Below are 13223 nucleotides of genomic sequence, written 5' to 3' on the forward strand. Positions count from 1 at the left end.
ACAAATTTTCATTGCTGTTAAAAAAAAAGCACTCCTCTATGCTTGTTGCTGTACATATGTTTTCATATTCTTATATATACATATATATATAGATATAGATATAGATATACCTTCCTATTTAAAAATATCTGTGTGCAGAGATAAAGTGACTGCTGACATTCTATATAGAACATCTATATCAGTCCACCCACTCCCAAAAACACTCAGGGAATCATGGAAGAGGCGGGGTACAGGGTGGCGGGTGGCGGGGGACATCAGAAAGATCGTAAGAGTCAGAGGTTGAAACAGTGTTGACATCACCAAAGCTCTCATGAAATCACTGCGGCTGCACGGCACAAGATCTTTTAGAAAAGTGTACACTTAGGGATGACACTGGATGCTTCCTTATCAGGTTTTGGTACTAAGGGACTGATGATGTCATTACTTGGAAGTCTTTATGTGCAATCAGTTTTTGCTGTATAATTATTCGACTTTTGGAATTTGGAATTTGTCTTGGAATTTGTAGTATATTGTAATTTATTTTAGTAATTTATAACTTGTTAGAATAACATCCATTTTATTTAGATTTTAAATTTTATTGTCATAATATTTCCCACTATAGTTATTGAATTATTTTAGACCATCCATACTCTGACTAATCCATTTCCTTATTCTTCATGCTCATGCGCTCTCTCTCTCTCTCTCTCTCTCTCTCTCTCTGTGAATATATATATATATATATATATATATATACACACACACACATATTCTAAATGTTGCAGACAGCCTTTTTATTTTTATCACTGAGTTCTTTCTATTTGTTCTGTGGATATTTTTATTCACTATACTATTTTATGGAAAAACTATTTCAATTATCAGGTGTGTACACCCAAGTTGTGCATTAAATAAAATTAGGGAGCTGGAGAGATGGCTCAGTGGTTAAGAGCACTTATGTTCCTTTGGGGGAACCAGGTTCAGCTCCAAGCATGCATATAACAGCTCACAACTGCCTATAACTCTAGCTGCAATGCTCACTCCTGGCTTCCATGGGCTCATACACAGACGTGACACACAGAAACTCATTCAAAGCAAACAAATAAATAAATTAGAATGGGAAAAGCCCCCCAAATTATTTGCAGATAATTAAACATGTGATAAAAGAAAAATTACAGCAGAAGTTTATTAACATGAGATTAAAGTCTGGAAACTGTATACAGTTTTTGAAACCTAAAACAAATTTCATTTATTTGTTTGTTTATTTGTTTATTTCAAGATATCATTTCTCTGTGTAGCCCAGGCTGTTCTGGAACTCATTCTGTAGACCAGGTTGGCTTTGAACCTGCCTCTGCTTCCCCAGTGGTGGAATTAAAGGCGTGTGTCACCATTTTTTTTTGGCTTGTTCAGTTATTTCTATCAATAGTATTGTATACTTTTAAGACCCTGCTTTTTCTTTCTTTTTTTTTTTTTTCGGAGCTGGGGACCGAACCCAGGGCCTTGCGCTTGCTAGGCAAGTGCTCTACCACTGAGCTAAATCCCCAACCCCTAGACCCTGCTTTTTCAAGGAGGAAATTCAACTAAAACCATTTTTACTTTCAAAAACAGTAGGATCATGTCCAGCTTCTGCCCCACATTCTGGTTGCATAGTTTTTTTTTTTTAATTTGAGAAGAAAAATTTCTGATGGCATGAAATGCAAAATTTTGAAGATTAAAAAAATACTTCAGAATCTCGAGAGCTATGCATGAGAAACTGATTAAGTCTACAACACCAATTACTGACCAACTATTTAATTATATTAATTATATAATATAATATATGTAAATACACAATATATAAAAATATAATATATAATGTCACAGTATGGCATAATATGGCATAACTATAATAGAAAACATTTGACAATAAATAATATATATAAGAATATATATTATATATTACAATATAAATATAATAATATATTAAGCATGCTAATAAATAATTAGCGATAAAAATTACTGGCATTCTGTTTCCTCTGGTTCTCCCAAGGAAAACTCTTGAACTGGATCTTTAACAGAATAAACCATAAATATACTTAAAAGTAAGATGAGAACTTTTACTGTGTAGTCTTTAGAATTTAACGTTCTTATTTTATCCCGAAACTCAGACTTACTCCAAACCACAATCACCATATTAGCTTGCTCATGCACAGCTGTATGCAATTGTACAAAACGATAGCACATTGCCAAGCTCTATTCACCTAGAGCTGAGGAAAACCAGGCCGGGTCACACCCACTTAAGAACAATTAAGTCATGTTATTTGCTAACGTTTCAGTCTAGGTTCCAACAGCGAAGTTCATGGATATCTGCACATTTCATCTTCATTTTCCAAAGTGGCCAAAGGGAGGAGTTCTTCACAGCCTGGGTCTCCCTGGCTGAGGCTGAAGAATTTGTAAGTTGATCACCAGATCTACGTTTCCTGTAATTTTTAACTTGTCTTAAAGGAAGGCTGACTGAGGATTCATTTTTACCAGCCACTGAGGCCAGCAAGGCTGAGTCAGCCATGGTGATGGAGTTATGACAAAGCTGGCCTTTGTGTCTGGGTCAGGAAGCTCCCATTCTGTCTCCTTTCTTTTGTCAGCTACTCAGGTGGCTTGTCGATCCCAGGGCCTCCGTCACCTTAAAGGCAGAGGTGTACCACCCATTTCCCTGAGAAAATTTTTGGACAGGTTTAAAACTCAGATATATTTCTGTTGGTTTTGTTGTTGTTGTTGTTGTTCCTTTAAGAAAAATGTACGTATCGTCCCTCAACGCCTCCATGATATCCCCATTAAGTGTTTGCTTTTGATCTGATATCTATCAGGCTGCTCGGGTTGGCCTTCAACTGACTATGTTGTTGATGACAGTCACCTTTTTATGATCCTCTCCCTTCATCTACACAGCACTGGATTAAAGGCATGTACTACACCAATGTGCTGGGACCCAGTGCAGAGCTTGCTAAACACTAGTGACTGAGACAGGATCTTGCTGTCTTGCTCACACTGTCCCTGAATTTATGATCTTCCTGTCTTGGCCTCCCAAGCACTGGAATTTCACATATGAATCTCCATACCCACCTGTTTTAAAGCGTGAGCAGCCTCCTCCCCGATTGCTACTCTGTATTTTAACCAAATGCCAAATTCCCAAAGCGCCAGATTCCATCTGCTCTACTACCAGCTCTAGAGTCTGGTTTTTTTTTTTTAAAAAAAAGCCAACCTAGGATTTCTCATAAATAGCTTTACATGAACATTTTTAAAGAAATCTGACTTTTCCATTTAAAAAGCTATTATCTGTTGTGAAAAATTATACCTTGGCTTGCTTCCAACACACAATCTTATGATTAATTACACTTGTTACTGTGTTTATTGTTCCTCACTCCTTTGCTGGATTTATTGAGTTTAGAATTCAATTCTTTTTTTTTTCTTTCTGGTAATTTAAAAGTTTAATTCCATATATATTTTCTCATAGTTATCTTTCTACTTTAAATCTTTCTTTTTAAACCTTCTTCTTCTTCTCCTTCTCCTTCTCCTTCTTCTAATGCTGGAGATCAAACCTAGGGCATTTCCTCCACGATAACTAAGCACTCTACCACCCAGTTATAGTCTCAACCATATTTGTTCCAGTAAAAACAAAACGACTACATACAATCCTGATAACAGCTATTTTCCTCATGGCCTAAGCAGACTCAAAGATTCACCAATCAGATCTTCCAGGAAGCAAGAAGCTGCCAGTCTGGCGGGGTGGGGACTGAGGTGGTGTTTGGGTCAGTAAACATCTCAGCTTGCAGCTAGCTCCCTCAGGGTCAGCCCCTGCAGGGAGTCAGTCACCCTAGGTCATCACCTTGGGCAGCCCTTTCTGTGGTCAGATGACAAGGCCTCTTCCTCAGTCAGTCAGTCCAGGCTCTGTGGCTTCTGCATAGGAGTTTGGCCTTCGATTTCCTCATAGTTCCTTTTAGCTTCCTTGGGCTGTGTTAATCAAAGAAGCACAGGCTTCAAGTGGCCAATTTGTTTTCTCCTGGTTTTCAAGGCTGAAAGTTCAAAATCAAGGCTCTAGCCATGACGTCTCCGAGGCACTCCCTAACTTTGCCTCTGCCATCCATCTTTTCAGTCTTTGGCTTAAACTCCTTCACTCCAATTGTGGCATCTTTAAGCCCACAACATGTTCACCAGGTATCCCTGTCTAAGTGCGACATTTTCCTTATTTCTCGAGTCATTCTTGCTTAGAGCCTAACCCAACAATTTCATCCTCACTTGGTCATGCTTTCGAGACATCTATTTCCAAACAAGATCACATTAACAAGTACTTGAAGTTAGGCCTTCAACATATCTTTTCAGAGAGCACAGTTCTCACAACAGAGTTAATTCTTCATAAACATCATGCACCTAACATTCGATTCCGGCATGTGTTTCTAGAGAATCTAACCGGTAACATCTCTTCGCTCTCCCATAACCACAAGTGGGCACATTTGAGATGTTTTTAGTTCTCTGCTTCCCTCCATGCCCTCTCTACATTGACTGACTGTACTCCTTCCGACTGTGAGTCAAAATAACCCCTCCTCTCTGTGGATGGTGCTGTCCAGTATTTCCTCACAGCTAAGCAAACAGTATTTAGTGCATTTGATTAAGTTTGTCGCTTACTACTTTCTTTGGCTTTTTTGTCCCCCCTATCCTCGGGCCTTTGATGGAAACACTTTCAGTAGTTCCTCCCGGAGCACCACACAGCTGGTCTCACTCCGTGTGTAGAGCTATCTTTCTGTGATCCTATCTCTCAGGTAGGGAAGGGCTCTGAGCCCACTAACCCTTTTGTTCAACTCTTTTGTGTCCCTCCTCTAATCCTGTTTCCATCTCACACTCCTCTTCATCAGGAAAGCTGGGCCTTTCTTTTTTTTTTAATTCACAGTTCAAAATTCTCTGATGATGGGTTTTCAGTTTTCATTCATCCTCCGAGGTAAAGTGAAACCGACAAGGAGATAATATGTGGAGACCCCGGTTGGCCGCTCTTTGGTGATCTGACACAACCATGAGGAAGGTTTAAACTGTCTCTCAGTGAGGAAAAGACTGCATACCCTCCAGGCTGTCCTCTGAGAATGGCATTCTTCCCAATTAACCTTTTGGCAAAAATTGGACAGGGCTGCACTCATATATCTGCAAGGGCATAGAATGCAGAAAGTCCAATGGCTAATTAAGTAAATAATCTCGTCGGTAAATGTGTTGAAAATGCAATCTGATGCATGATTCCAGGTAAAACCTCGTTTAAAATAGACTTCTGAAATTAAACAAAGCTATTTTATGGCGTCCTATAGTAAGATGCTGAGAAAGAAAGTTGGTTAACAACAACAAAAAAAGTTGGTCAACATAACAGATACTAGAAATAAAAGGTTGGGTTTTGTTGGTTTTTTCTTTGTTGGTTTTTTCCCCTGTAATTCTGATTATTTATCTCTGTTTCTGGTACATGCTATCTGGATTCTGTTAACTTAAAGAATAAATAATTCAGGAGTTTGGGAGATGGCTGAGTTGGTAAAGTGCTTCTTTCATGAGCACAAGGACCAGAGTTTGATCCCTTCACCCACGTAAAATGAGCACAGTGGTGCATGCGTAGAGCCCTGGCGCTCACTGGCCAGCCAGCATAGAGGACTCGGTCAGCCAGAGTCCACAAAGAGACTGTCTCAAAAAACTAGATACATGGATCCCAAGGAACACCAGGCTGACCCCTGGCTTCCCATGCCCACATACTAACATGCACCTATACACACACTAACATGCACCCACACACTTGTGTACCTACACACATGTATCTTCTCATGCACGGAAATAATAAACAATGGATACTATCTTTTTAAATTAATTTAAAAAAAGAGAGAGAATATGGTACCAATCTGTCTATAAACTCCTAAGCTCAAGTGATCCTCCTGCCTCGGGCTTCCAAGTGCTAGGTTTACCAGTGTCTGTCATCATGCCCAGTGGCGAAGGTTTTCATGTAATGATGCACTATGACATATGAATGTGTCACACACATGAAATCACGTCCTATAAACCAGCATTTTCAGCATGTCTCATAGGCTTGGAGGCCATGTAAAGCACTTCAAGAGTGTTACCAGAGGCCACTTGGGAAAACAGAACCACACTGCGTAAAGAGAAGGAACTTAATGCATGGACTTGGTTACCAAAGAGCTGAGTGAGGGAAAAGCTAAGCAAGGGCTGTGCACATCAGTAAACATCATTAATCCCAGCACTCAAGAAGCCAACCCAGCAGAATCTCTGACTTCAATGCCATCTCGGTCTGTATAGTGAGTTCTAGGCCAACTGGGGCTATTAGGGAGGACCTGTCTTTAAAAAACGCTAAGCAAGACGTCGTAAAGACAGAGATGGGTATCAGCAGGAAGCCATTGTTATTTTCTCAAGATGAGATGGTTTTAAGAGACCCCAAAAGCAGAGGTGTCTGTTGGAGCCTGAACAACAATGGTAAAGAGGGAACAATGTGGCCTGTAATAGCTTCTCAGCCTTTTGACTAAGACTGAGTGCAGAATGCGGAAGTTAGACTACAGTCGAAAGGTCCCGAGGATCAGCCTGCTAAAACCACCCGATCCCATAGAATCCCTGAAGTAGGCGGATGAATCCCCTGTGACTTCCTAGCTAGGTCCGCATTAGAGCTGATCCGGAGTGAGGGACGACTGAGGATGTGGATGCCAGTGATGGACAAAGAACGAAACGGAAACAAAAATGAAAGCCGGAAGGAAGACATGAGATGGCGAGCCACAAGAACCATGGTTCTCAACAGAAAGGTGGACCATGAGAGGCTGGCAAAGGAGCCTCCATTTTTATGATTCTAGGAACTGGGTAAGGACTTCAGTGGATCACAACCAACTTGCTGATCTTCATCGCTGCCCTCCCTGAGCAGAGATGTGACAGGAAGAGAGAAGCCTTGGCCTTGGGCTGTTTGCCTGAAGCCCAGGTAGAGTAGGTAGAGTGGGCAGAGCTGAGACCTGACTCAGAGCCATTTGACTTCAAAACTAATGTTCTTTACAGCCTGGTAACACCCTGCCTTCTACTCCTCAAATAAAACAACTAGAACAGTAATAAAAGTTACGCTGCACTTTTGAATCTGTGAATGCAACTGAAAGGTTAGCCTACAGTATTAGTTTATATGATTATTTCATGTAAAACATGCTCTACGTTAGTGAGTCTCAAGCTAGAGGGCATTCTTAACTTCCAAGGTAGTAGAGGAGCTGTTTAAAGCTACTGAATGCTTTAGCTGTGTTATACCTAGGGGCCATGTTGGAGAATACAGCTGGGGGCCTACAGACACCAATTCCTAGCTAGGTCCACAGCCTTCGGTCTTTTTAATCTGCCGTAGTTGAGTTTGAGGCCAGGTTATCTAAGTAGGTCAGCAAACACACACAAGGGGTGAAGGATCCTACCAACTCCAAGAGCAAACAGCCCATTAAACACCAAGGAAGCGAGGGTGTAACTAAGACTAATGGTGAGCAAGGCTTTACAGTCTGGGTTATTGTCTGCTGCTGACCCTCTGTGACCCCAGGTTCTCATCCCCTTCCCTTCTACCATGAGTTGCGCCGGCCCGGTAGGAAGTTCTGGTTTGGTGGCCTAAGTTCCTCCAATACAGCCTCACTGCAATCCTGTTTGGAGTGAGACGGGGATCCTCAGTTATTTAATCCTCCCAGTGCTCCAGCCCTCTGGAAACCGAGCTTGCTTCCGTAAGACAGCAATATTTAAATGTTCTCACACCATGCGGGCCAGATGTACATCCCCATTTCCTAAATTCTTCAAAACAGAAAGCAGACTGAGTATGTGTGTCCCACTCCCTCTGGTCATTTGTGGATGTCACTGCTAGTCATTGCTACTTTAATCATTCTCTTTCCATGTTCATTATGAAAACAACAAATAATTCCATTCTTTCAATAAACGTTTAATGAGTATCACGTGTCAGGTAGTGAGCCGGGCTCTGGGGCCTATATAATGACAAAGACAGGGCCCAATTCACAAGGAAATCACAGCAGTGGGAGGGAGGGAGGGAGGGAGGGAGGGAGGGAGGGAGGAACCTGCAGACGGCTTGACACAGTGTGCCGGGAGCTTTGCTCTGGATTTTTGCAGGAGGAACTGGGTCAGTCCAGTCTGTGGTGGGTCATAGAACGCTCCATTTCTACATCCGAGGAGCACAGAAATTGAACAAAAGCAGTTTGCAGAGGACAAGTTGAGAGCAGCTATGTGTACATGTACATAGTCTTGCTGGAAAGGAAGTACATCCATAATCTGCCCGGTGTGTTTGAGAAGAGGGCGCAGCAGCCCTCCAAGGGGTTTTTGGTAACAAACAACAAAGATGCAGAAAAGAAGGGGGAAAGAGATTTAAAACTGCAATGGGTCGTTCTCTAAGGCTAAAGACGAGCAACAAAAACCACGCTAAACCGAAAATAACCCTTGACATAGTTTCTAAAGTTAGAACTGTCTACACTCTTCAGACTAGAAAAACATATAAAACCTCTCGTTATATTAAGAAATCACATTCTCAGATTTTTTTTAAAGGATATAATATTTTCATAAACTTTTAAAGAGGTATGGAAAATTTGCATGCTATACATCTGCACAACGGAGGCCGCATATACATACGTATGTTCAAACATATGGTATGTAACATGCTTATATGAGAAGTTGTAAAAATAGAACAACCACGGGGCCTAATATTCAACGCTCTCCTATGCTTTGCTTATGGAGAAAGATAATTTAAAAGAAGCTTGAGTCTGTATGTCTAATATTTATATAACCGAGCCACTGCCCAAACCAATTCCAAACGACAGCACCTGCTCTCTTTGAATCCGAATGGAGATCAATCAGAACAAATTGCAGGCTCCTCTCTTCTCTCATAAAACACAGTCATCAGCCCTCAGCCCGGCTCTCACAAAGTGAACAAACAAAACGGCTTTAAATGGTGATAACGAACGGCTCAGCATAAAACGGACCACTTGTCATTCATTTCCCCAACAAAGGTTATGCCGAAAGAATTCATAAGCCTTTTCAAAGCCGTTTCACCACAAGCAACGGACAGAAGAAACTTGCTGGCACGAACAGCTCCGAGTCATGTGCTGTCCTCTGACCAGCGTCGGTCGCGCTCAGTCTCTCAGGGAAACAGGACCACAGCCGGATATTCCCCGACCTCGCGCTTTTAAATCCTAAACACACAAAGACCTAATGTGTTTTCGTGCGTACTTGGCAGGCATTGCCAGAGGGAGGAAGAAGAAAGTCAGGAGAGTAAATACATAGACAGCCATGGTATTTGGCATGTGGGGAAGGAATCTATTAACATTAAAAAAAATCTTTAAAAAGTATCTTCCCGGTCACACTGGGGAATAATCACAACAAACCTCAAATGGTGACTCCTCCCCATATAATTCAATGCACCCTCACTTACTTTTTATAAGACATTTGACCAATGACTGATGTCAAAGTATCAAATCTTGATAGTATTGATGTCTCTTCTTTTTTATACTTTGCTTTTGATTTTCATTTGTTTTCTAGGTGTGTCCCCTTTAAGGGCCCACGCCCCAGAAATTGCTGAAGGACCAACCATAGGCACACAATGCCACTTATAACCAAAAGACAAAATGTTTGGTCTTAGAAATGTATAACCCAGTCTTCTGCCTGGCTCTGCTCCTCCTGCAGTCTACAAAGAACTTACAGGATGAGTTTGTCTTCTGTTGAGAAAGGCAAAGCAGCCCAGGTCTCCCATAGGCCGGAAACATTCCGATAAAGGACAGTTGGTCAATGACCCCAAAGAATTTCTAATGAACCAGGTGTCAGGGCCTCTTCCTGTCGGGAAGTCTGAAAGAACACAGTCGGGGGAGTCGGAGAGATCTTAAAAGACATTTGTGGGAGAGGGTGAAAAATACAGTTATGAAAAGGGAAACAAAATGCAGGAGGGAGATGTTGAACCGGGAAGCTTTTAATGTTTTCCTATGGCGCAGAGCTAATAAGGAGCCTGACTGTTATCTTAGCTAGGGCTTTTATTGCTGTGATGAAACTGCAAGACCAAAAGCAATTTGGGGGGAAAAAGGCTTTATTTCATCTTATTAGGTCATAGAGTCCATCACTAGGGGAAGTCAGGGCAGGCATTCAGGCAGAGCAGGAACCTGGAGGCAGGAACAGTAGTGCAAAGCATGGAGGAGTGCTGCTTACTGGCTTGCTCAGTTTGCTTTCTTAATCATCAGGGAGCACCTGCCTCAGGGTGGCACCCCCCACAATGGGCTGGGCCTGCAACATCTGTCATCAGTCAAGACAATGGGCCAATCCTTAACTGTAGTTCTCTCCATTCAAGTGTATGTCAAGTGGACATAAAAATAACCAGCAAACAGATACATAAACAAAAGTGAGTTTGAACTGCGCACAGACACAAATGTCTAGTTAGAGGTGAAACAGTGCGAGAATGACTACGTAAGGTGTGTTCCTCCGCAAGGACATTTCGTTTCCTCACTTTCTCCAGGGTTCCTTTACATGGGGCACACTGGGGATTACAACGAGGGCGAGAAGGCGCCCGTTGTCAAGGAACCCAAATGAGAAGCCAAAACACAAGCACAAGTAATAATGAGGACGTCTGTAGCGGGATTAGGAGTTAATGCTCTCACTCGGCTTTGCCTCTAACTGGTACTCGGCCGTCATAGTCAGAGGGCTTCTATGTAATGTTCTAAAAAAATGCAGTGAAAGTGTAAAAGCCAAGATAAATAAATAAATAAACCCAGGCCAACGAATCACAAATCAGTGACTAATCACTGAATATTAAATTTCTACAGAGCATTTGACAAGCGCTTGGCTCTGTGTAGGTTTTAAGACATGCTGGGGGGCTGAATGAGTCAACGAACCAGAGACCGAATTGAAGAAATCAAGGCTAAAAGGAAGCAAAACAAGGAACTGTGGAGGTGAGGGAGGAGACAGAGATCCGGGAGTTTGCGGTCTCAAAGATCCACAAGATGCCAGAGCTAAAAACTTGGCTTAAGAGCAGAAAAGATGATGGAAGACCAGATTTAGAGTGATGTTGGAAACTTCTGTAGTAGTGTTGAGGTGAAACCCAAAAGCTCTGAATCTAGCTGAGGCCACAAAGGAAGAAATCCTATGATGGGTGGGCAACAGACGCAGCGCTCACTGCCTCTGGGCTCTGTATGGGGCTGGGAAGCATGGGGTTAAGTCAGAGGTGTGTAGGTTTTCAAGCTTTACCGACTATTGAAGGTTATAGGAGTCCAGAGAGAATCTTCCTCGTGCCACTGCCCAGTCTGGCTGATGAGAGTGGAGGAGGGACACTCTGCTTAGGCTAAGCCAGCACATCCGTGCTTCTATAGAAGCTTCACAACCTGTCAGGTCGTGCAGGGGCAGGGCTAGCTAGAGACACAGACTGTAGAAAGATGGACAGATGGGCTGGAGAGATGGCTCGGTGGTTAAGAGCACTGACTGCTCTTCCAGTGATCCTGAGTTCAATTCCCAGCAACCACATGGTGTCTCACAACCATCTGTAATGGAATCCGATGGCCTCTTCTAGTGTGTGTCAGCTGCAGTGTACTCATATAAATAAAAATAAATAAATCTTTTTTAAAAGATTAAAAAAAAGAAAGATGGACAGAGGCATATAGCCTTCCAGCAGGACTATGGCAAGCCACTCTTCTTAGCCAGCTGCTGGGTTGGGAGGACCTTGTGTCTCTGTAAAGCATGTACCACTCTTTACAGCTCTTTGTAGGACTCCCATGCCTACATTCAAACTCCTTTTGACTCAAGACAGAGACGGCCTCTCCAGGAGCTGGTATAACGCTGGCATCAGCTCCACCTGCACCTGTTACTCCTCTCTCAGCAAGCATAGCCATTCATAAAACAGGACGAGTTACACTGGCTGGGTGGTCCAGACAATCTGTGAAGCCACAGTGCCAGCTTTAATAATGGCACTGACCTCACCCCCAATCCCAAGCTGCATGGCTTGGCCAAACAACTCCATTCCTGTGCCACAGCATCATCATCTGAGAGCAGGAAATGTTGCTGTGCTCTTTGCCTGCACTGTGAGGAGTGCCCAACATCCGCAGCCCAGATGTGTCACTGGCAAGTAGCACCTATTCTAGACATTTAGCATCATTACGAGTTGGAGCCACTCTCACATAGAGAATGAGCAGAGGGCAAGAGTGATCCAGTCACTGCTCCTAAACCCCCAGGTACAAGAGGCCGAACACATGAGGCTCTGTACAGCATGCTATCACGCTCGCCCCGGCCACTCCCTCTGCTACATGGCCCACTCAGGGCAAAGAGCTTATATATAGATGGCTCTCTGGCTTCACAGGCTTCCGGTCAACAACATTCATAAGGGCTCACTCTTTTACAACATGGTAGGTTCTTAGAGGACTCTTGCCTTGTGCTTCCAGTGTTTACGTTCTTTGAAGCAGTCTCTCGATGACCACGTGAGCCTATCTCGAGTGCCTCTCTCTTCTGAGAGTTTCCCAGCAGAACACAACCCTTCCTTTACTAAGATCACCCTGGTCAACACTCCACGACTCACCTAGATAGTCACCCTAAGTTGCAGTCACCGTCAGTTCTACCAATACTGACGGTTACAGGCCACAACACTCTTGTATGGTACGGATTAACTTATGGAATTCCATCAATAATTCAAAGTTACAGCTCACTGCTTGGTTCCAGGGAACACAGAAGCAACTGAGAGACTAGATGACTTGTCAAAGGTCATAATGTTAGTGCCAGGGTGGGCAATGCAGTGAGCGATTAAAAGTTCTCCTGCTCATCAGTCTGCTAGTCCCGCCATGGGCCACACCGTTCATGTCCTTACATCTCCTGCATGACAACTGCCTGCGTCCTGTTCCTGCTTCACCTTTTGTTTATTACCCTGTCTGCCTGTGGTCCCATGGACCACACCCATTCTTTTTGGTCCATGGTCTCTGTTCTCACAGCTAGGTATGCTTTGTGTGCTCTGTCATGGGAGCTATAGTGAGTCCTGAGGGCTTGGCCTCCTGTTGGTGGATCCGAGCACGGAGAAGTGATTGGACTCTGAGGGCTCGGCGCTAATCAATAGATGAGCCCTTCGATGGCGTCATGATATGATGGCATTATTGGGAGGTGATGGGAAGCATGAGGTGGAGTGTGCTTGGGGGAAGGTGGTCCCTGGGGCATGACTTTGAAGTGTCTCTTGTCCCAGCTTTCTGGCCAGCATGAAGTCAGCTGCTTCGCTCCAGCATGTTCTT

The 13223-nt window shown here is 43.1% G+C and overlaps 1 protein-coding gene across 1 annotated transcript in view; it reads right to left on the bottom strand.

Moving 5' to 3' along the window:
- Pip5k1b (phosphatidylinositol-4-phosphate 5-kinase type 1 beta) overlaps positions 1-13223 on the bottom strand; it is a 274296-nt gene that overhangs the window by 164780 nt on the left and 96293 nt on the right. The window lies entirely within an intron of this gene.

This window comes from Rattus rattus, chromosome 2 (genome assembly GCF_011064425.1).
Source record: "Rattus rattus isolate New Zealand chromosome 2, Rrattus_CSIRO_v1, whole genome shotgun sequence".
Taxonomy (NCBI): Eukaryota; Metazoa; Chordata; class Mammalia; order Rodentia; family Muridae; genus Rattus; species Rattus rattus.